This window comes from Panthera pardus, unplaced genomic scaffold, assembly GCF_024362965.1.
Source record: "Panthera pardus isolate Hobbes unplaced genomic scaffold, ASM2436296v1 HiC_scaffold_2, whole genome shotgun sequence".
Lineage (NCBI taxonomy): Eukaryota > Metazoa > Chordata > Mammalia > Carnivora > Felidae > Panthera > Panthera pardus.
This window is the reverse complement of record NW_026526765.1, coordinates 117,741,968-117,764,145: the sequence shown is the minus strand read 5'-3', so window position 1 is coordinate 117,764,145 and position 22,178 is coordinate 117,741,968. Positions and strand designations below refer to the sequence as shown.

At 38.1% G+C, this 22,178-nt stretch overlaps 1 protein-coding gene across 2 annotated transcripts in view; it reads right to left on the bottom strand.

Moving 5' to 3' along the window:
• Positions 1–22,178, bottom strand: part of PRELID2 (PRELI domain containing 2) — a 184,412-nt gene that overhangs the window by 8,232 nt on the left and 154,002 nt on the right. Inside the window, exon 7 of one of the 2 annotated variants that reach the window (XR_008423862.1) lies at positions 20,314–20,469. The gene's annotated coding sequence lies outside the window, so the exon portion shown is untranslated. Of the gene's footprint in view, positions 1–20,294; positions 20,470–22,178 lie in introns of those variants that run through there. The other variant, XM_053907380.1, reaches the window with a different exon arrangement.

Genomic DNA, 22,178 nt, shown 5'->3' with positions numbered 1-22,178 from the left:
TTCCTATCAAAGATCACACAACAAGTGGAATTTGGTTCTACCTCCCAGTTTTTCTCCATGACCCTAGATAAGTGCAAAGGGCTGGGGACTATTTCTCAGGCTGGTTAAATTTGTGGATGAAGATCATTTTCCCCCAAGGCATTAGGAAATATTACTGTTTCCCCCTCCCTCCTAGTTATACTGATCTTCAATTTAATGAGTAGAAACTGTGAGTCAGAAGGCTCTGGTTCCCGTACTGCTCTGTCCCATACCAGCTGATAAACTAGGTCACATATCCTATCATTGCCTGCATTTCCTCTGGTGGAAAATGAGGATCATAATGCTTAGCATTACTTTCTCACTGGGCTACTGAGAGCATCTAACCAGAGGCTGTAGGTGATAAGAAAGTGATCTCAATATCCAAGTTGTGGCTAGACTCCAGCCACCCAGCATAGCCTGCTTTTTCTTAACTAGACCATGATTTCCTTTTTGGGAATCACCTCTCTCCCACTATGCGCAGTCTCAGAGAAGTTGTGAATAAAGTCTTTGAATTCCCAGGAGGATAAAGATATCCTGGAGTCCCTTGTAGACTTCTTCCACCAGATTATTCTTTACCGTACCAACATTGCTGTAGGGCAGGCACAAAGGAGTCCATTATAAAAACCTCTTGATTGCTCCTCTGAGAATTCCTGAATTTAATTTGCCATTTGGTGTGAGAAAGCTACAGTTTGGGCTGCTAGCTAGTTTCCAGTAGTTGAAGGCTGTTCTGGCTTATAGTGAGTGGGAGGTTTGCAGGAAAATAGCATGCTGCAGTAAGAAAGGGCCCTCTCAATTTATTCTGAGTGTACAGAATGGGCAGCTATCTTGGAGAGGTATTTTCATAGCTTCCTACATATAGTTGGTCAAAAATTAGCCTGGATGTGGGGGGAGAGGCTTGTCAGTTTGGCTTTTCATCAAATTCAGTTTTGTTAAGTAGCTAACTCTTAGGTGTTTTCACAATTTATTACTAAGATATGTAAGTCTCTGTTGGCAGTCTTGATTAATAGCTTAATAATCACTTCTTCCAGCAATGTAATCCTCATTGTTGCCCCAGCCGAAGTAAACATTTACCTCCAGGGTTAGATGCAGGTGAGGGTGCCAATCAAGCAGTCAGAGAAGGAGTGAGGATTTGGGGCTGTTTCACTGAAGACAAAGAAATGCCCTAAAGAAACAATTTTCTAAGTCACTGTTTTGATTTGATGGTGGCAGTGACTTAATTGGAAGATAATGTGATAATGGATGGCAGCCAGATCAAGAGGCGGGGGTCTGTGAGTAACTCCAGACCCACGTGTTGTGTGGATTTTGTGGATCCACTTGAATTTCTGCCTCCTTCTCTATAAAGCAAAAGCCATTACTCATAATTTGACTGTCATTTGTATCATGCTTAATGATTTAAAGCTGCATGTTCACATGGCCCAGCTTATCACAGATGGGCTGCAGATTTAATGAGGTGATGTATCCTGGTTCTGTCCCTTCCCAGCTCTACAAGCACAAGCAGTTATGTAACCCTTTCTGTCTCAGTGCCTCATTTGGCAAATGGGAATAATAGGAACATTTTGTTATAAAGATTACTCTACCTAGTGCCTATGACAGGCTTAGCAGGGTACAGAATAATTATTCTCTACTTAATGTTAGCTACTATGATTTAGTAGAAGGGTGTGAAGATCTGTGTAGATGGGTGTTGTGTAGGTTAATTACAGTGTTGAAGGATTCTTGTTATCAGAGGTTTGAGAAACTGGCCACCAGTTAAAGCCTAGCCTGTCACGTGTTTTAGAAAGTTTTATTGGACCATAGTTATGCTCATTTGTTTGCCTCAGATCTACGGCTGCTTTTGTGCTATAAAGCAGAGTTGAGTAGTTACTATTCAGTTCTTGTAGCATGTAAAACTAAAATATTTATTATCTGGCCCTCTATGGGAAAAAAATGTGCCAACCCTGCCTTGTAGTCATCAAAAACAAACAAAGAAAAATCCTAATTTCATCTCATTGACATTTAATAACAGATTGGTTAAATTTTCGTTTGTTTAGTCTTCACTCTACTCATCATTAATAGATACTCACAAGGTTTCCACTTTCTTTTTCTTTGCAAGTGGTTCTGCTATAAATGAGATAGTAGACACAGGAATGTATCTGTATGATAGGTTCCTACACAGGAAATACTTAGAGGTAATTATTTGGGTCACCTCAGTTGATGTGCTTACAGATTTACTGATGGGACCTAGGAAATCCCACCAAAGTTGTCAGAACCAAGTACAGAATTAAGCTGTCAGTTCTAATTCCCCATAACAGAGTTAATCATTAATTAGCTTCTTTTATCGAGCCAGAGGTTGCAGTCCCCATAGAAAACACACAACACTGAAGCTCAAGGAATTGACTACTTGTCAGAGGAAGTTAGCTACTGAGGTTCCTGCCCATCACAAGTAATCTCACGGCTGGTCATTGCTTCCATCTTTCAGTTCATTGTGATGGCTGTGGGACCCTCTAATAGGTTGCTTAGATAGAGTTGTCATCAGGCTTAATGTAATTCTCCACCTGGATCATCACATCTGTCCTGTGATGAAAGGGGGGTATGAGTGCATAACTCTGGATAAGAGAACAGTAAGATTATTCTTCTATGCAAGGTGATACTATTCTTCAAACTTTGTTCCTTCACGAAACATGCCTTGATAAGAAAAGCTGATTGTGGGGGCGCCTGGGTGGCTCAGTCGGTTGAGCATCCAACTTCAGCTCAGGTCATGATCTCACGGTTTGTGAGTTCGAGCCCCATGTTGGGTTCTGTGCTGACAGCTCGGAGACTGGAGCCTGCTTTGGATTCTGTGTCTCCTCCTCTCTCTGCCCCTCCCCTGCTCATGTTCTCTGTCTCTCAATAATAAATAAATGTTAAAAAAAATTTTTTTTAAAAAGAAAAGCTGATTGTGGAAACACAAATTTTAGTCTTACTAAGAGGACATTTTGTTTTTTCTTTTGACATACTTCAAGTGACGGTACCTGCAAAGACACAGCTGAAACTTCACTATTTCTTTTCAAGATTATGACATATTGATTAATAGATGGTAGAGATTCACAACTGTGTCTGGATACTATTTTATTTATTTTATTTTATTTTATTTTATTTTATTATTTTATTTTATTTAATTTATTTTATTTATTTTATTTTATTTTATTTTATTATTTTATTTTATTATTTTATTTTATTTTATTTTTGAGACAGAGAGAGAGCATGAGTAGGGGAGGGGCAGAGAGAGAGGGAGATCAGAATCTGAAGCAGACTCCAGGCTCTGAGCTGTCAGCACAGAGCCCAACATGGGGCTTGAACACACAGACTGTGAGATCATGACCTGAGCTGAAGTTGCTTAACCGACTGAGCCACCCAGGCGCCCCTGTCTGAATAGTATTTTAAAACCAAAAAACAAACTCTTGTTTTGAATTTAAAATGAAAAAGCTTATAGGGGCCAGGCAGACAATACTAATGGCAAATGGGAGAGCTCATGTCCTATCTGAAGAGTGGGGCTGCTCTCTGGTTGCTTGTCCATTGCTGACACAGGTTATTTTTCTAAAAGGAAAAAAAAAAACAACTATGCCACGTCTTAGAAGTCTGCAACTACTTCAAATTATCAACACAAAAAGTATGGCAGGCCCATTGTCTGCTTTAGAAATTAGTATCAGAACTGAGAAGGGTTGTGATGTGGCTGAAATAGGGGGTCACAGGACTAGAAGGCTAACCTTCTGAAGCAAACTAGCACACCAGAATTCAAGGAAGAGCTTAAAATTTTTTTTAACGTTTATTTATTTTTTGAGACAGAGAGAGACAGAGCATGAACAGGGGAGGGGCAGAGAGAGAGGGAGACACAGAATCTGAAACAGGCTCCAGGCTCTGAGCTGTCAGCACAGAGCCCAACGCGGGGCTCGAACTCAGGGACCGTGAGATCATGACCTGAGCCAAAGTTGGACGTTTAACCGACTGAGCCACCCAGGTGCCCCGTCAAGGAAGAGCTTAAAACATGGTCAGGGATAGGCCAAAGTCACAGCAGTCATAAATAGCACTGGTGAGCATTTTGTCTTTAGAGAAGAACAAAAGCATACAGTTAGAAGCTGGAATGATTGGGAATGGGAATGGCTCAGAGTGAGAAATTGACAACTGAGGCCACAAACATCTAGAAATTCTCCTTAAGAGCAAGGGATTTGTCATCAGACTACCTGGTAGTGAGAGGGACTTCTTTGGGCCTCTCTCTCCCTCTGAAGACTAAATGAGAAAAAGTACATAAAGGCCCTGATGCTTGGCAGGTACTAAATACATATTAGCTAATATAACATAAAATGTAAAATAGCCCTGTAATCTGTGTAAGACTATTACATAATACACCTTTGATCTAGAATTCTTTTCAGAATTAGCATATAGTGAGAGTTGGAATTATTTGCCACACACTTACTTCCCAGATAGTCACTATGAATTCCCGTAGTGACGCAGGGCTCGAACTCACGAACCGTGAGATCATGACCTGAGCTGAAGTCGAACGCTTAACCAACTGAACCACCCAGGCACCCCTAATTTCTCATTTTTAAGAACAAAGGAATTTGAGTGTGGTGGAAGAGAGAGGTTGTAATGATCTCTACCTTAATGGTCTACACCTTCCTTGCTTGCTATAAGTTGAGTAGTTAGGGTTGAGGAGGTCTGGGTGGGTGCATTTTAGAAATCTGTCCTGAAATACCCTGTTTTGGACTTCATCATTTTCATGGTCTGCCTAGCCAGGAAACTATTATTTCCTGGAAAAAGCCTTTTATCTATTACTAAAATGTTTCATTCAGAGTTGTCAAGTGACAATGTGGTGTTAGATTTTCTACTCAAAGTTTCAACCACTACTCAATATTAAAATGAGATGAAGGGGCACCTGGGTGGCTCAGTCGGTTAAGTGTCCGACTTCAGCTCAGGTTATGATCTCACAGACCGTGAGTTCGAGCCCCGCGTCGGGCTCTGGGCTGATGGCTCAGAGCCTGGAGCCTGCTTCCGATTCTGTGTCTCCCTCTCTGTCTGCCCCTCTCCCGTTCATGCTCTGTCTCTCTCTGTCTCAAAAATAAACGTAAAAAAAAAAATTTTTTTTAAAAAATGAAATGAAAATTTTACATTCTTTCTTAGTGAAACTGTTTCCATTGTATTACTCATGCATTATAGGTAGATACACATACATATGTATATACACATATACGTATACACATATATATACACATGTGATATAATATATATATATTCTTATTTGGCTTTACTATTGTATGATTGAAATTAATGTTACTTAAAAAAAATAAATTACTGTTACTTTGACCACTTTTTACATGTAGTAAACTATATGCATAATTATTCATTTTGATTGTATCATAAAATCACTTATTTTTCAGTTCTTATATTAATAATAAATACCAGTATTATCATAGTTTCTTTCAAGATATCATTCTTGCCAAATTGGTCCACTTAAATGTTTATTCACACTTTATTTTCCTATAGTAAGATGAATTTCCTGTCACAGTATCTGGATGTTTCTTAGCTGTTTTTCTCCTTCATTTTATTAATCATGGCTGACTGTTAAACTGCTCACCTTCCAAAAACCTTTTATCTCCAGTGTCTTTAATGACTAACTTACTTGGAACAGCAGCAGTAAGCAAAATTTCTGAGGCAGAATCTGTTCATACAGATTCTGTCAAGTCTCAGCTTAGGGCAAATTTCCAAAGGATAATTATAGATGTCGCTAAAGCTGAATTCATGATGGTCAGATCGTCAGAAATCTTATTAATAAATGCTATCATAATGCTGTAGGGCCCCTCCAATTTCCTTTGGGGAAAAAAGTTTGAAATCTAAACTGCCTGAGTTTGCCTGTATCCCTAGTTTTGCATTGGGCTCACCTGTGGAGATTTAAAGGCTATAAGAAGAGGTTAAATCAGCTATTATCATAAACTATTCTCAGCCAATATTTATTGGGTTTTTTTAGTTTATATTTATTTATATTTTGAGAGAGAGAGAGAGTGACAGTGAGTGGGGAAGGGACAGAGAGAACGGGAGAGAGCCAGCTCCACACTGTGAGCACAGAGCCCCATGTGGGGCTCACACTCAGGAACTGTGAGATCATGACCTGAACCAAAATCAAGAGTACGACACTCAACCAGCTGAACCACCCAGGCACCCCCAGCCAGTATTTATTGTTAACCACCACTGCACTGACTCACTCATTCGTTGGTATTAGTGTATGCACTTTAGCTATATCGTTAACTCCTGGAGTTCTCACATTAAGCCTTGAGGTAATTGCTATTATGATGATCACTTTAACAATGAAGAAGCTGAAACACGGACTGGACGAGTAGCTCGCCCAAGGTCACATAAGTAGTATGCTTTGGAGTTAGAGTTCAAACTCAGTCAGGTCAACCCTTGAGTTGATGCTTGAAGTCAGTCATCTTGTCTCACTGCTACTCATCCTCAGCCTTCCTCATGATCAGCTCTACAGCGAAGTTTATTGAGGCAACATTATACAATAGAATTCATCACCTGGTTCTCAACTTTTCTGATTTGATCTGAATATCTACTTTTTATCATTAGTGATTTTAAGGGATCAGATATACAGGTTGGCTACCCTCTAAAACAGATAAAAAATGTGTCTGCTGTCTGGACTGACTGAATCAGATTCTCTGATGGATGCCTGAGCATCTTTAACTTGAAACAACTTCTTTGGTGACTCTGATGCACACTGTATTGGGCCATCGAATAGCAGAAGGAGATCAGGTAACTATGCTGTTAGTTTCACTATCAGATAACCTGAAACCAGGACTCTGGAAAGCTATGAGAAGTACTGTAGACGTACAGGTAGGAAATGGTGATTGAGAAGCCTTCTAAAGAAATGGCATACAGAGAAAGACAGATACCATATGTTTTCACTCTTATGTGGATCCTGAGAAACATAACAGAAACCCATGGGGGAGGGGAAGGAAAAAAAAAAAAAACATTTATTCATTTTTGAGTGACAGAGGGAGACAGAGCCTGAATGGGGCGGGGGGTGGGGGGTGGGGCACAGAGAGAAAGGGAGACACAGAATCCGAAGCAGGATCCAGGCTCCCAGCTGTCAGCACAGAGCCTGATGTGGGGCTTGAACTCACAAACTGTGAGATCCTGACCTGAGCCAAAGTCTGACGCTTAACCAACTGAGCCATCCAAGTACCCCCCCCCCTTTTTTTATTTTTGTTGACATGTATTCATTTTTGGGAGACAGAGACAGAGCATGAGCAAGGGAGGGGCACAGAGAGAAAGGGTAAATTTTTTTAATGTTTATTTGTATTTGAGAGAGACAGAATGAGAGAGAGAGAGAGAGGGAGAGAGAGAGAGGGAGAGAGAGAGAATGAGAATGTGTGAGGAAGGGAGGGGCAGAAAAAGAGGCAGAATCCAAAGTAGCCTACAGACTGAGCTCTTAGCACACAGCCCAATGCTGGGCTCTAACTCATGAACCATGAGACCATGACCTGAGTTGCAGTCTGATGCTTAACCACCTGAGCCACCCAGGTGCCCTGAAATGAATTAACTTTAAGTGGACTTTTTTTTAAGGATCTATTATCTTCAAATAAAGAAGATGGCTTTCTGTATTCAAGGAGTGTTTGGCTAGCATAAGAGAATGGGACTTTGAATGGCTTATTTAAGATGCATTTTAATGTAGGTCTAAATTAGCTTTTATAGTTACAATATGTACATTTACTGAACAATTACTGGCATGGTAATATCCTGCAGAATTCCTCATACACACTACTGCCCCATTACATCTCTACAGTTTGGTCTTTGAAAAGTTGACTTTCTGGAGCTATGTGTGTAAGACTCAGTATTTATACAAATTTAGTTCTAGAATATTTAATTTGGATCATTGTTTCAGTTTATTGTGATCTTTCTGGAGCCTGATATTTTATCATCTTTCTTATCAGCTGTTCCTCCTAGCTTTTTGGCACACTTCAGAATGATAAGGTTCTAATGATCATCAATTCATTGATAATAGTGTTATCTTGGGCATGCATGTGGATGGAGCCCTAAAGTGTAGTACTACAGACTGTACAGCAGGATGGTAGAAATTCATAGTATATTTGGGTAGACTAAGTTGTGCTACAGTAACAAGTTAACCCCGCACATCTCAGTGAATTTGCACACCAAAGTTCATTTTTCACTTACGCTCCAAGCTTCCTCTGTGTACTTGTGCTCACAATTCGCTAACCAGTATTAGTTGTATGACCCCAACCTAGCCATATGGCATTTAAAAGGGTGGGGCAATACAAGAATATTCGGTGACATTAACTTTGAGATGCCGTCCTTTGACCAGTTTTGAATCAGTGACGTTTTTGAATGTACAATTTTGAATTCATGTATATTTCTCCATCTTTTAATGACTTACTCATTGCCATTTATAGACTAACAATCATTAAGTGGATACTGTATAATTTCAACTTTAGGACTATCCAGTCAGATAAGCAGTTTCATTTCCCTTTTACAGATGAGAAAAGTAAAGCTTAGAGATTGTCTTGACAAAGTATATATAATCAACAAGCAGAGGAGAAAAGATTTAAACCAATCAATTCCAAACACACATATTGCTCCTTACTACCTGTCTATCTAATCTCTTGGCCAATAATGAAATAAAAGAAAGGGTATGTCTCAGGTCAGATTGGAAATGAGGTGAACTGATTTTTCATACTGTCCAGCAATTCTTTCTTCCTTTACACTCTGGTACCACTTTCTCTTACTTTTATTCATTTGCCCTAAGCTCTCATTCTCTTTCTCCATCAATTCCTCTCATAAGAAGATCTGAGAAGTCACTTACTTTAAAGTAAAAGTGACTGAATAACTTCTGTCTTTCATATTTGAGTTATTTATTAAAGACAGATTATTCTGCAACTAAAAAGAATATATCTCTAGCTATGAGATATCAAACCCCTTTAAAGGAACTTATTTGAAACAGGCATGTTATTGTTATCCCTAAAATTGTATGTCTGCTAGCAGTGTGATGTTAAGGGACAATATAGTGTAATAGAGGGGCAGCCGGGTGGCTCAGTTGGTTAAGCATCCGACTTCGGCTCAGGTCATGATCTCACGTTTTGTAGGTATGAGCCCTTTGTCGGGCTCTGTGCTGACAGCTCAGAGTCTGGAGCCTGTTTCAGATTCTCTGTCTCCTTTTGTCTCTGCCCCTCCCCCACTCATGCCCTCTCCTCCCTCCCTCCCTCTCTCTCTCTCTCTCTCTCTCTCAAAAATAAACAAACATTAAAAAATACATAGTGTAATAGAATGAACTTTGAACTCAGCAGCTGAATTAAATCCTTGTTATACTTCTGGTATCTACAGGACCTTAAACAATTAATTTAAATTTCTGTGATCTTCATTTTCTCATCTGTGATATGAATTAAATATTGCCTACTTTGTGTATCTTTGTGAAGATTAAAGAGGTACTGCACATAGTAACTACTCAGAAATAATTAAGTGAATGAATGAATGAGTGCATGAATGATGTCTATAATGTGCCCAGCAGAGTCTCTGTTCAGAAAAGGCAGTAAATACTTGTAAAGGTGAAGCTGGGGCCAGGGTAGGGTAGGTTAAGGGAAGAAAAGTTAGCAAATGGAGCCAAGTACAGAAACGAAAAAGTCTGCATTTCAATCCAAATCAATTTTTTACATTCTAGGTTTATGTGATATGAGAGTATAAGATCATTTATTTTGGAATCTATCCCCCAGAAATATCTATATACATATTGTATGTCTTACTATCATAATACCTAAGGATAATTTGCTGTGATTGGGATGGTGTGCATAGTGGAATTGTGACTAGCCAGGACCCTTCCTTGAAATCACTGGCCCTACCTGAGAGATGTGACCAGGTAGAGTGGAAAATGACAGGAAATTCCAGTCAAGTTGTAGCCTCACTGGTTGACAATATGAACAGTGACGATTCTTGGTCATTTTTACATTGCTGCAGTAACAACTCTTCTAAAATGTTGAATTGCAATAATGCAAGTTTTTTCTATAAATTTCATTTAAGAAATTATAGAAAACAGAAAAAGCAGGAGGATGCACCCAGGGGGATGTGATTGAGTATTTCTCCTTTTCTTTTAATCATTGTGCATTTCAGATATTTCAAACCTGGAAATATTTCTGAATACCAAGGAAGTTTTGCTATATGAATAAAAAAGTATTTTGAAATATTTCTCTGACTTAAATTGTTAATTCATTTTAACTTGCTTATTGGGTATAGCAAGTCATATCTGTATTAATGGTGAATTTATGTGATGGAATGGACTTTACAGAAAAGAAAATAGAAATTTCTCTTTTTTTCCCCCTTGTCAAACATTATATGAAAGTGTTTTCTCAGTCAGCTTAAGACAAGGCTATTTCCCAGGCTAAACGGGCAACTGTAGTGTCTCAAGAGTTTTCAATTGTGGTATAGCTCTAGAGAAAAACAGAAGATTGTATAAATTTGGAAATTTTGTCTCCTCCATATTGTTGAGTTTCTAAGAGATTCCAAGATACAGTTTCCAAGGAATGTCTAGATATTTTGGGGATATTTTAGATATTTATATAAAATAGCCTCCTACTTCTTGTTCCTCTCTCTCTCTTGTGATAGCCTCTGCTTGACTCAAGATGAAGGTCACTATCTGAATCACATAATAGCATGCTGCTTTTTATTCCCAACACCCCAGGTGGCTGATGGCATTTCCCCTCAAATCCCCCACAGAGTTTCAGAGCAGAAATAAAACCCCATGATAATTCTTATTCATGCTCTGTTGATCCTCCTCCTTTGATGCCCTGACCAATTTCTCAACCTGTTTCTATGCTGACCTCATTACTTATTGACTTATTTCAAAAAGGAAATGGCAAATTTAGATTTTTTTCTTTAAATGTTATTTTTACCCACTTACAAAAGAAAAATATGTTCATTACAGACCATTTATAAAATGTGGTATTGTTTAGAATCAATAATAAAATCATAGACTATTATATTTTCTTAAAATATTTTTCCTCCGTATCAGGATTTCTTTTTCAACCTCAGCATTGCTGACATTTCAGACGGAATAATTCTTTGTTGTTGAGGCATGTCCTGTGAATTCTAGAATGTTTATAGCATCCCTGACCTCCACTCAGCAGAGTAGAGATGCCGGCCAAAACTCCCTACCATCCATTGTAATAATCAAAATCTCTCTAGACGTTACCCCTTGTTCAGAACTACTTCCTAGTATTAAAACAATTAGAATTTCACTGTCTGTACAATTTTATATTCTGCTTTTTAAGCTAACTTTGTATAGTGGAAAATTTTCTGTATCATGAAAGAGGCTTGAAATGGTGATTTATACTGGCTGAATTTTCTTGCATGGATGGATGGATGGGTAGGTAGATAGGTAGATAGATACATAAATCTAGCTAGCTGGATTTATTTATTCATTTACTCATTTATTTGAAGTATAATTGACATACAATGTTACATTAAAGTGTACAACATAGTGTGACTCACAATTCTGTAGATTATGCATTGCTCACTGCATTAAGTGTACTTAACATCTATCACCACACCATGGGATTACAAAATTATTGACTATATTCCCTGTGCTGTACCTTTTATCCTTGTGACTTGTTTTACAGCAGGAAGTTTGTACCTCTTAATCCCCTTTACCAGTTTTGCTCATCTCCCCACTGCCCTCCCCTCTGGCAACCAGCAGTTTGTTACAAGTATTTATGGGTCTGTTTCTGTTTTTTGTTTTGGCTCATTTGTTGTTTCTTAGATCCCACATATAAGTGAAATCATATGGTATTTATCTTTATCTGGCTTATTTCATTTAACATAATACTCTCTAGGTCCACTCATGTTGTCACAAATGGCAAGATGTCTTTCTTCTTTATGGGTGAGAAATAGTGTGTGTGTGTGTGTGTGTGTGTGTGTGTGTGTGTGTGTGTATTCACATCTTTATTCATCTATGAATGGACACTTGGGTTGCTTCCATATCTTAGCTGTTATAAATAATATTGCAATAAACATAAGGATGTATACATCTTTTTGAATTAGTATTGACATTTTCTTTGGGTATATACTCAGTAGTGAAATTACTGGATGATATGGTATTTCTATTTTTAAGTTTTTGAGGAACATCCATACTGGTTTCCATAGTGGCTGCACCAGTTTACATTGCTACTGACAGTACACAAGGGTTTCCTTTTCTCTACATCCTTACCAACACCTATTTCTTGTCTTTTTGATACCAGTCATTCTGACTGATGCAAACGGATAACTCACTGATTTGGATTTCCCTGATGATTAGTGATGTTGAGTTTCTTTCCATGTGTTTGTTGGTCATCTGTATGTCTTCCCTGGAAAAATATCTATTCAGATACTCTCCCCATTTTTAAATTAGATTATTTGTGTCTTGGGTTGAGTTGTATGAGTTCTTTATATATTTTGCAAATTAAACCCTTACCAGATGTATCATTAGCAAATATTTTCCCCATTCAGTAGGTTGGCATTTTGTTTTGCTGATGGTTTCCTTTGCTCTACAAAACGTTTTTATTTTGGCATAGTCCCAATAGTGTTTTTTTTTTTCCACAGTTCGTGCTCACACAGGCCTGTGAATTAGTATAATTTTACTGATAATGACTTGGGTACTCAAAGAAGGCATTGGGCCTTTCCCAGGATCTTGCAGCTGGATATCAGGGGATTTGGGGCTCACATTTGGGCCTTCTGGTTCCCAGCCTAGTGCTCTTCTTGCTACACCAGGCTGCTTAGGGTCACCACTTATTGGGATACAGTAAATCAAGTTCAGAAGACAGATGCTTAAAAGGAAGTGAGTTGGAAGTCACTGGAGGAGGGTGTTAGGGAAGAAGAGGGCTTGGACAAGTCTCTGACCTTACCAAGGCTTGAGAGTGGGCTAAGCAAAGAGAAACTAGGGGTAAGATTGAGAAATGGTTTCATTAGCAGTGGAAGGAGAAGCCCAATAATTTATTTTTGCTTTTGTTTCACTTATCTCAGGAGACAGATACACAAAAATGTTGTTAAGGCTGATTCCAAGAGATTGCTGCCTATCTAATCTTTTAGTATTTTTATGGTTTCAGTTCTCAACATTTAGGTCTTCAATCCATTTTGAGTTTCTTTTTGTATATGGCATAAAAAAGTGGTGCACTTTCATTCTTTTGCATGCAGCTATCCAGTTTTCCCAACACCATTTATTGAAGAGACTTTTTTCCCATTGTATATTCTTGCATTCTTTGTCATATATTAATTGACCACATAAGCTTGAGTTTATTTTTGTGCTCCCTATTCTGTTCTATTAATCTATGTGTGTATTTTTGTGCCAGTGTCATACTTTTTAGATTATATAGCTTTGTGGTATACTTTGGCATCTGGGATTGTGATAGGCCCAGGTTTGTTCTTTCTCAGGGTTTCTTTGGCTCTGCAGGTGTTTAATAGTTCTATAGAAATTTTAAGATTATTCTCATTCTGTGAACAATGTCATTGGTATTTTGGTAGGGATTGCATTGAATCGGTAGACTGTTTTGGGTAGTATGAAACATTTTAACAATATTAATTCTTCTCAATCTATGAACATAGTATATCTTTTCATTTGATTGTGTCATCTTCAATTTTTTTAATAATGTTTCACAGTTTTTAAAATAGAGACCTTTCACCTCATTGGTTAAATTTTTTTCCTAGGTGTTTTATTCCTTTGATGGACGTGCATTTGAAATTGTTTTTTTAATTTCTCTTTCTGCTACGTCATTATTAGCATATGAAATGCAACAGATTTCTGTACGTTAATTTTGTATTCTTTAACGTTAGTGATTCATAAATTCTCTTTTTTGGTATAGTCTTTAGGGGTTTTATTTTTTATTTAAATCCAAGTTAGTTAACATATGGCATAATAATGACTTCAGGAGAACTTAGTGATTCATCACTTATCTATAACACTCAGTGCTCATACCAATAAATGTCCTCCTTAATGCCTATCGCCTATTAAGCCCATTCCCTCACCCAACAACCCTCCAGCAGCCCTCAGTTTGTTCTCTGTATTTAAGAGTCTCTTATGGTTTGTCTTCCTCCCTGTTTTTATCTTATTTTTTCTTCCCTTCCCTTTGTTCATCTGTTTTGTTTCTTTAATTCCATATGAGTGTAATAATTTGATATTAGTCTTTCTCTGACTTTTTTCACTTAGCATAATACTCTAGTTCTCTCGATGTTGTTTCAAATGGCAAGATTTCATTATTTTTCATCACCAGTACTATTTCATTGTGTGTGTGTGTGTGTGTGTGTGTGTGTGTGTGTGTGTATACACACACACACACACACACACACACACACCCCACATCATCTTTATCCATTTGTCAGTGAGTGGCCATTTGGGCTCTTTCCATACTTTGGCTATTGTTGATAGTGCTGCTATAAACATTGGGATACAGCACTCCTATATCCTTTGGATAAATACCTAGTAGATCAGTTGCTGTGTCATAGGATAGTTCTAGTGTTAATTTTTTGAGAAACCTCCATACTGTTTTCCAGAGTGGCTGCACCAGTTTGCATTCCCAGCAGCAGTGCACAAGTGTTCTTTCTCTGTATCCTCTCCAACATCTGTTGTTGCCTGAGTTGTTCATTTCAGCCATGTGACGGGTGGGTATGAGGTGGTATCTCATTGTGGTTTTAATTTGTTTTTTCCTGATGATGAGTGATGTTGAGCAGCTTTTCATGTGTCTGTCTGCCATTGGGATGTCTTCTTTGGAAAAATGTCTATTCATGTCTTATGCCCATTTCTTCAGTGGATTGTTTTTTGGGGTGGTGAGTTTGAGAGGTTCTTTATAGATCTTGGATACTAATCCTTTATCTGATATGTCATTTGCAAATATTTTCTCCCATTCCATCAATTGCCTTTTAGTTTTGTTGATTGTTTCCATCACTCTGCAGGTTTTATCTTGATGTGGTCCCAATAGTTGATTTTTGCTTTTCTTTCCCCTGCATCTAGAAACATGTCAAGTAAGAAGTTGCTGTGTGACCCAAGTAAAAGAGGTTGGTGCCTGTTTACTCCTCTAGGATTCTGATGGTTTTTTGTCTTACATTTAGGTTTTTCATCCATATTGAGTTTATTTTTGTGTTTGTAAGAAAGTAGTTCAGCTTCATTCTTCTGCATGTCGCTGTCCAGTTTCCCCAACACCATTTGCTGAAGAACTGTCTTTCCTCAGTTGGGTATCTTTTTTCCTACTTTGTTAAAGATGAGTTCGCCATATGTTTCTGGATCCATTTGTGGGTTCTCTGTTCTGTTCCATTGATCTATGTGTCTGTTTTTGTGCCAGTACCATATTGTCTTAACCATTACTGATTTGTAATACAGCCTGAAGTTCTGAAATGTGATGCCTCCAGCTTTGGAGGCATTTTCAACATTACTTTGTCTATTCAGGGTCTTTTGTGCTTCCATACAAATTTTAGAATTGTTTGTTCTAGCTCCGTGAAGAATACTGGTGTTATTTTGATAGGGATTGCACTGAATATGTAGACTTCCTTGAGTAGTATTGACATTTCTTCAATTTCTTTCATAAGCTTTCTATAGTTTTCAGTGTATAAAAAAATCTTTTACCTATTTGGTTAGGTTTATTCCTGAGTATTTTACAGTTTTTGGGTACATTTGTAAATGGGATTAATTCCCTGATTTCTCTTTTTGCTGCTTCATTATTGGTGTATAGAAAGGCAACCAGTTTCTGTACATTGATTTTTATATCCTGTGACTTTGATAAATTCATGGATCAGTTCTAGAAGTTTTTTGATGGATACTTGGGTTTTCCATGTAGAGTATCATGTCATCTGCAAAGAGTGAAAGTTTGACTTCTTCCTTGCCAATTTGGATGCCTTGTATTTCTTTGTGTTGTCTGATTGCTGAGGCTAGGATTTCCAACTCTATGTTGAATAACGGTGGTCAGAGTAGACATCCTGTTGTGTTCCTGATCTTAAGGGGAAAGTTCTCAGTTTTTCCTCATTGAGGATGATATTACCTGTGGGCTTTTCATAAATGGCTTTTATGATGTTTAGGTATGTTCCTTCTATGTTGACTTTCTTGAGGGTTTTTATTAAGAAAGGATGCTGTATTTTGTCAAGTGCTTTTTTCTTCATCTATTGAGGATATCATGTAGTTCTTATCCTTTCTCTTATTAATGTGATGTATCACATGATTGATTTGAGGATATTGAACCAGCCCTGCAGCCCTGGAATAAATCCTACTTGATCATGGTGAATAATTCTTTTAAAGTATTGTTGGATCCAGCTGGCTAGTATCTTGTTGAGGATTTTTGCATCCATGTTCCTCAGGGAAATGGTCTGTAGTTCTCCTGTTTAGTGCTATCTTTGGTTTTTGAATCAAGGTAATGCTGGCCTCATAGAATGAGTTTGGAAGTTTTCCTTCCATTTCTATTGTTTGGAACAGTTTCAAAAAAATAGGTTTTAACTCTTCTGTAAATGTTGGCAGAATTCCCCTGGACTTCCCCTTGCCATTAAGCCCTGGACTCTTGTTTGTTGGGAGAGTTTTCGCTACTGATTCAGTTTTTTTACTGGTTATGTGTCTGTTCGAATTTTCTATTTCTTCCTGTTTCAGTTGTTCTCCCCCTTTATCTTTCTCTCTGTGTCCTCTCTCTGCAAAAAATGGCTCCCCACCCTCCACAGCTTTTCTCTCCTCCAATTCACCTCTCTGCACTGTGTACCTGCCAAGTTCTGTGGCTCAAGTAATGCAGATTGTTGTGTTAATCCTCATCAATTTCTTACATGTTCAAAATGGTTTGGTGCTGATCTAGCTGCTTTGCAGGGGCGAGACAAGCTGAAGGTCCCCATACTGCTCTGCCATCTTCACACCTCCACTGGTGATCATTTCTAAGTGTTCACAATTGACATTGTATAAGAGGAAGGGGCAGGGCTCTGAGGCCTGTATTTACCCAAGGGTTATAGAGTGTGGCTTCTTCCAATGGGATGAAGTAGCACATGAAATTCAGGAGCTACCATTATAACCATTCTCCAAAGACCCAGCATCTCTGTTCCTACTTAGCTAGGCCTTAGTGGCTTCTAATATCTTTCGCCTTGGCATTTCCCTTATTAGGGATGTTTGATGTTATTGTAAAATACTGCTATTAAATTAATTTTGAAAATGTTTAGATCTCAATTGTCAGGGAGTGATCTCCCTGTTTGCAGGTGTCCTGGAACTATAGAGCCTAGGGCATATTTTTCTATGTTCTATTTCTTTTTGTGTATTCAAGAGGAAAATTGCTTCTATATATTTTCATTGAAGGGTTAGATTACACATAAATGTGTACAGAAAAAGAATGCTTTGAGTTTTAGACCTTACACTTTACATAACCAGTTTGGAAGAGTAATATTGGTGATAATGTCAAGTGCTTGCATTTATGTCACTCACTGACAAGTATTTATTAAATGTATATTATGTGCTAGGCAATATTCTATATGCTGAAGATACATCAGTAAAATCCCCTGTCCTGTGAATATACTTTAATGGGGAGAGACAGTATATGTCATGGCAATGACTGTGGTCTTGAGTGTTTTTGAGATGTCTTGACAGACTGCCTTATTAATACACACCCACAAGCCTGTAGGATAATGAAGGGAAACTATTATTACCCAAATTTGTAAATATGAAATCAAAGATCAGATAGGTTATAGGACTTATCCAAGGTCACGTGGTTCATGTAAGGGACAGATGGCAGGACCTAATACATGCTACACCTGGGAGTAAGTCAGGCACAGAGCCACAGATTGAGTTACCTACTAATAATTCCTTGGAAGAGACTTAACTGTGCGATAATATTCCATAGGCTGCAGGGGGTCTGCAGGGTGTGGTGGGAAGAGTGCTGGACTCAGAATCTTCTGGATAAAACCTCTAATGGGAACTGGGTGGATAACGGGAAAGGAATAGTTGTGCTAATACTTTTGTGTTCACCTTCATTGACAAAATACGTCTATAGTCACTTCTTTCACTTATCTCCATGATCATGTGAGATAAGCAGAATTTTGGGCTTTTCTCCATTTCTCATATCTGTGAAAACTGAATCTCAGAGAAGTTAAGTGACTTGGCTAAGACTACATGGTTAACCAATGGCAGAATATGTCATGACAGAGAAGTGCCAAAGCCATATTTTCTGTGTACATTTTCTCTTTGAAAATTCATCAGACTTTAGACTTGTAGCACTCACAGGAATGAGATAATCCTAGGTATGTTATTTATAAACTCTGTGTGTGTTGGTCTAAAATAGTAGCAGTGGTCCCTTGTTGCAATGTCAGGTGCATTTCCTAAAACAGGCAGGCACACCACCTATACCCTCCCCATGGACTCAGCCTGGTTATTTGGGGAATACAATGTCTTTTCATTCATCCACTTCTTTCAGGAGGACTTGCAAGCTGAAATTTATTGGGAGCCTGGCTTCCCTTATCTGAGCTAACGAAGAGAAGAATAGGTTACAAGATAAATGCAAGGTAATCTTTACAAGTAATGGGATATTATTGATAGAGTCTACTCAGACTCAAGGCAGAATTTTGAAGTGGAGAATAATGGTCTTGTGGGTTCTTCCTTGTCCTTTTTACATACCAACTTAAAACATAATTTTTGGAATAGACAAGGTATACACAAAGGCTGTAAATGTGAAAGGCACAAAAGATTAGACAGTAAAATCAGAGACTTTTATTAGTAGAATATTGATTTTGGATCTTTAAAAAAAATTTTAGTTGACACACAACATTGCATTCATTTCAGGTGTACAACATAGTGATTCAGCATCTCTATATGTTATGCTTATCACAAGTATATCTACAGTCTATCACCATACAGCACTATTCCCTGTGCTATATCTTTTATTCCTGTGAGTTACTTATTTTGTAATTGGAGGCCTGTATGTCCCATTCCCCTTCACCCATTTTGCTCATCTGCCTACTTCCCTCCTCTCTGACAACCATCACTTTACTGTCTATAGAGGTCTGATTGTGTTTTTTGTTTATTCATTTATTTTGTTTTTTAGATTCCACATATGAGTGTAATTATATGGTGTTTTTCTCAGTCTGGCTTATTTCACTTACCATAATACCTCCTAGGTCCATCCATGTTGTTAGAAATGGCATGATCTCATCCTTTTTTATGGCTGTGTAATATCGCATTGTATACAGTGAATTTTTTGTATATATATATATATATATATATATATATATATATACACACACATACACACACACACGTGTGTGTGTGTGTGTGTGTATATGGTTATGTGTGTGTGTGTACAGGTACTTTGTGTATACACACACACACACACACATAATCTTCTTTACCTGTTGGTGACTTATAAGCTGCTTCCATATCTTGATCATTATAAATAACGTAGCAATAATCATCAATTGAGCAATGCTCAATCAATGTGCATTTATCTTATCAAATTAGTGTTTTCATTTTCTTTGGATAAATAACAAGTATTGGAATTCCTGGATCATGATACCTCTATTTTTAATTTCTTGGGGGAACCCTCAATAGTGTTTTACACTAAGGCTGCACCAATTTACATTCCCACCAACAGTGCAGGAGAGTTTTTTTTTCTTAAAATAGGAGACTTTTTCTGATTCCCTTCCCCAGTCACCCAGTTCCCCTTGCCATAGGCAATATGTGCCTTTTCTCCACAATTTTGGAATCACCCTTTTTGCTCCATTTCTTTCAGTTTGTTCACTAACTGTTCATGAAACCCAACTGTCTTCAAAGAGAAAAACTCATCCATCCATCCTAATCAGATAAAACAACTGATGTTAGGGTTTTAGTGGCTGATTATGTGGTATGCTTTGCACCTAGTGCTATTATTAATAGGGGTTTTCAATTCAAAGCATTTATTTAATGTACTAATTTTGAAAAGCATTATAAAAGTCATTTTTTTAACGTTTATTTATTTTTGAGACAGAGAGAGACAGAGCATGAACGGGGGAGGGTCAGAGAGAGAGGAAGACACAGAATCCGAAACAGGCTCCAGACTCCGAGCCGTCAGCACAGAGCCCAACACGGGGCTCGAACTCATGGACCATGAGCTCATTAACCGACCGAGCCACCCAGGCGCCCCTAAAAGTCATTTTTAAAGGGTGAAGCTAGATAACTTTATATCCTTCTTGAGAAAGCAGTATAGAATTCATTAACCTATGCTTTATTTTCCTCATCTATTAAATGAGAATGCTAATATAATATACCAATGTTTATCCCATAGAATTTTTATGAGGATCAAGTTTAGATGATTAAAGAACCTAGCAAAGTACCTGGAACATATTAAGTCTCTGTGATTATCATTGTAATTATCATCATATAGTTGGTGTCTAGATGTGTCTATCGAATGGTTTTACTTGGCTCCTGTGTTCCTAGAAGCAGGCACAGTCTTCACATCATTGGTCAGGGCCCAGCATTCATCAGTTGTCCTTAAGGAAAAAAAAAACACAAGTAGTGATGAAATGTCAAGATGTCCCTTGAAAGTAGAAAGGAGTTGAAGAGACATGACTTTGGGCTAGAAGACAAATGTAGATATGTACATCAGACTGTTTACACTCCTCTCTTCACAAAGTGTGACCGTTTCCACTGTAGAATCACATCTTGCTACTTACTTTAAAAAGACTTCAAACCCAACCACAGTCCTATTCTCACAGAGCTCCTGGGCCAAGGGAGCAGGTGTTAGGAGCTATTTCTGAGCTCCACTGTCTGTGTGAGCAGCCACTTGGAGCCAAGGCCATCAAGGCCTGACTGACCTAGCAGTTCTGGTAGATAAGATTGCACTGATTTTTACTCTTCTGATACCAGAAAAAAAAACTCCAGCCAGTATGGGCAAAGGAAATGTTCAAGGCACCTTCCTTGCTCCTTTTCTGATTTTCTCTTGACTTTCTGTATGTGCTATAAGCAGTATTAGACTAAAACATTCTTTTTCTTACTTTCTGAGAAGGAATTCTAATTATTCTGCAACCCTTGTACCTGGGGGCTGAGGTGGAGGGTTTTATTGCTTTTTAATATCACTTTAATTGAGAAGCCATATCATGACTTAAATTATGGTTCTCATGTCTTCCATTTCCATTTTCAGCCCATAAAACGCTCAGTTAATAGCCAGAGATCATAGGTCTTCCTGAAAGAACAGGAGGAGCTGGCTTGGATAAAGGGGTGATTTCTCCAAGTTGAGGTGATCATTCAAAATCTCATTACGAATATATTTTTTTGAAAATACTTCATATGTCCTGAGAAAGAATATTTCATAAAGAAAATATACCTCTTCATGGGGGGAGTATGTATGGGTAGGTTATGAGTGAAGCAGGCAAGGTTAATACACGTGTGCTTAATAGCAGATTGCCTGATGATCTTACAGAGAATGTATATTTTGGGTAATGAGACACTCTGTATAAGACACAATGTGCAAATGGCTTCCAAGACATGTAAAATGTATCCAAAAAATTTTCAAAAGGAAAACATTACCTTCACCACAACATATCTGGTAGGATGGTTTTACTGCCTCACAGATCTGCAGAATTGGGTAAATCATTAACATTAGATGATGGCACATTTTTGTCATTTGTTCATCTAGGACCCATTTTCATTTAGTTAGCTATTTAAAAATAGACGTTAAGGCCCTAAGGTGGGAGCCTGCTTTGCACAAACAGGAAATTGCAAAACGGCCAGTGTGACTGGAAGATTATTAGAAGATGAAGTTAGAGAAGTAGCCTGGTGCCATGCCTGTGCAGGACAAGGGTTTAATTCTATGTGAGATGAGAAGCCATTCGTGGGCGGGAGGGGGGAGGTGATTACAGGATTTGGTATGAATTGTGTTTTCAAATGACCACTGTCCTTGTTACTTTGGGAAGAACCTTAGCATGGGTAAGAGTTGGTTCAGGGCTGACATAAGGAGAGCAGTTAATATGCTGTTCGGATTCAAATGAGAGATGGTACCATGTTTGATGTGAGGAGGTTGTGTTGGGAGTCAGGAATGGTGAATGGGTCTCAAAACTACATTGTGTTTTAAGGTTCACTGAGTTGTTGGCAGGATGGGGAGAAGTCAAGGTTTCTATAGTCCTTTTAATTTTGTAATCTGTATATGGTCTTCATGGTAACTGTATTTAAAGTATTTGAGTAACCACAGGTTTCATTTCCC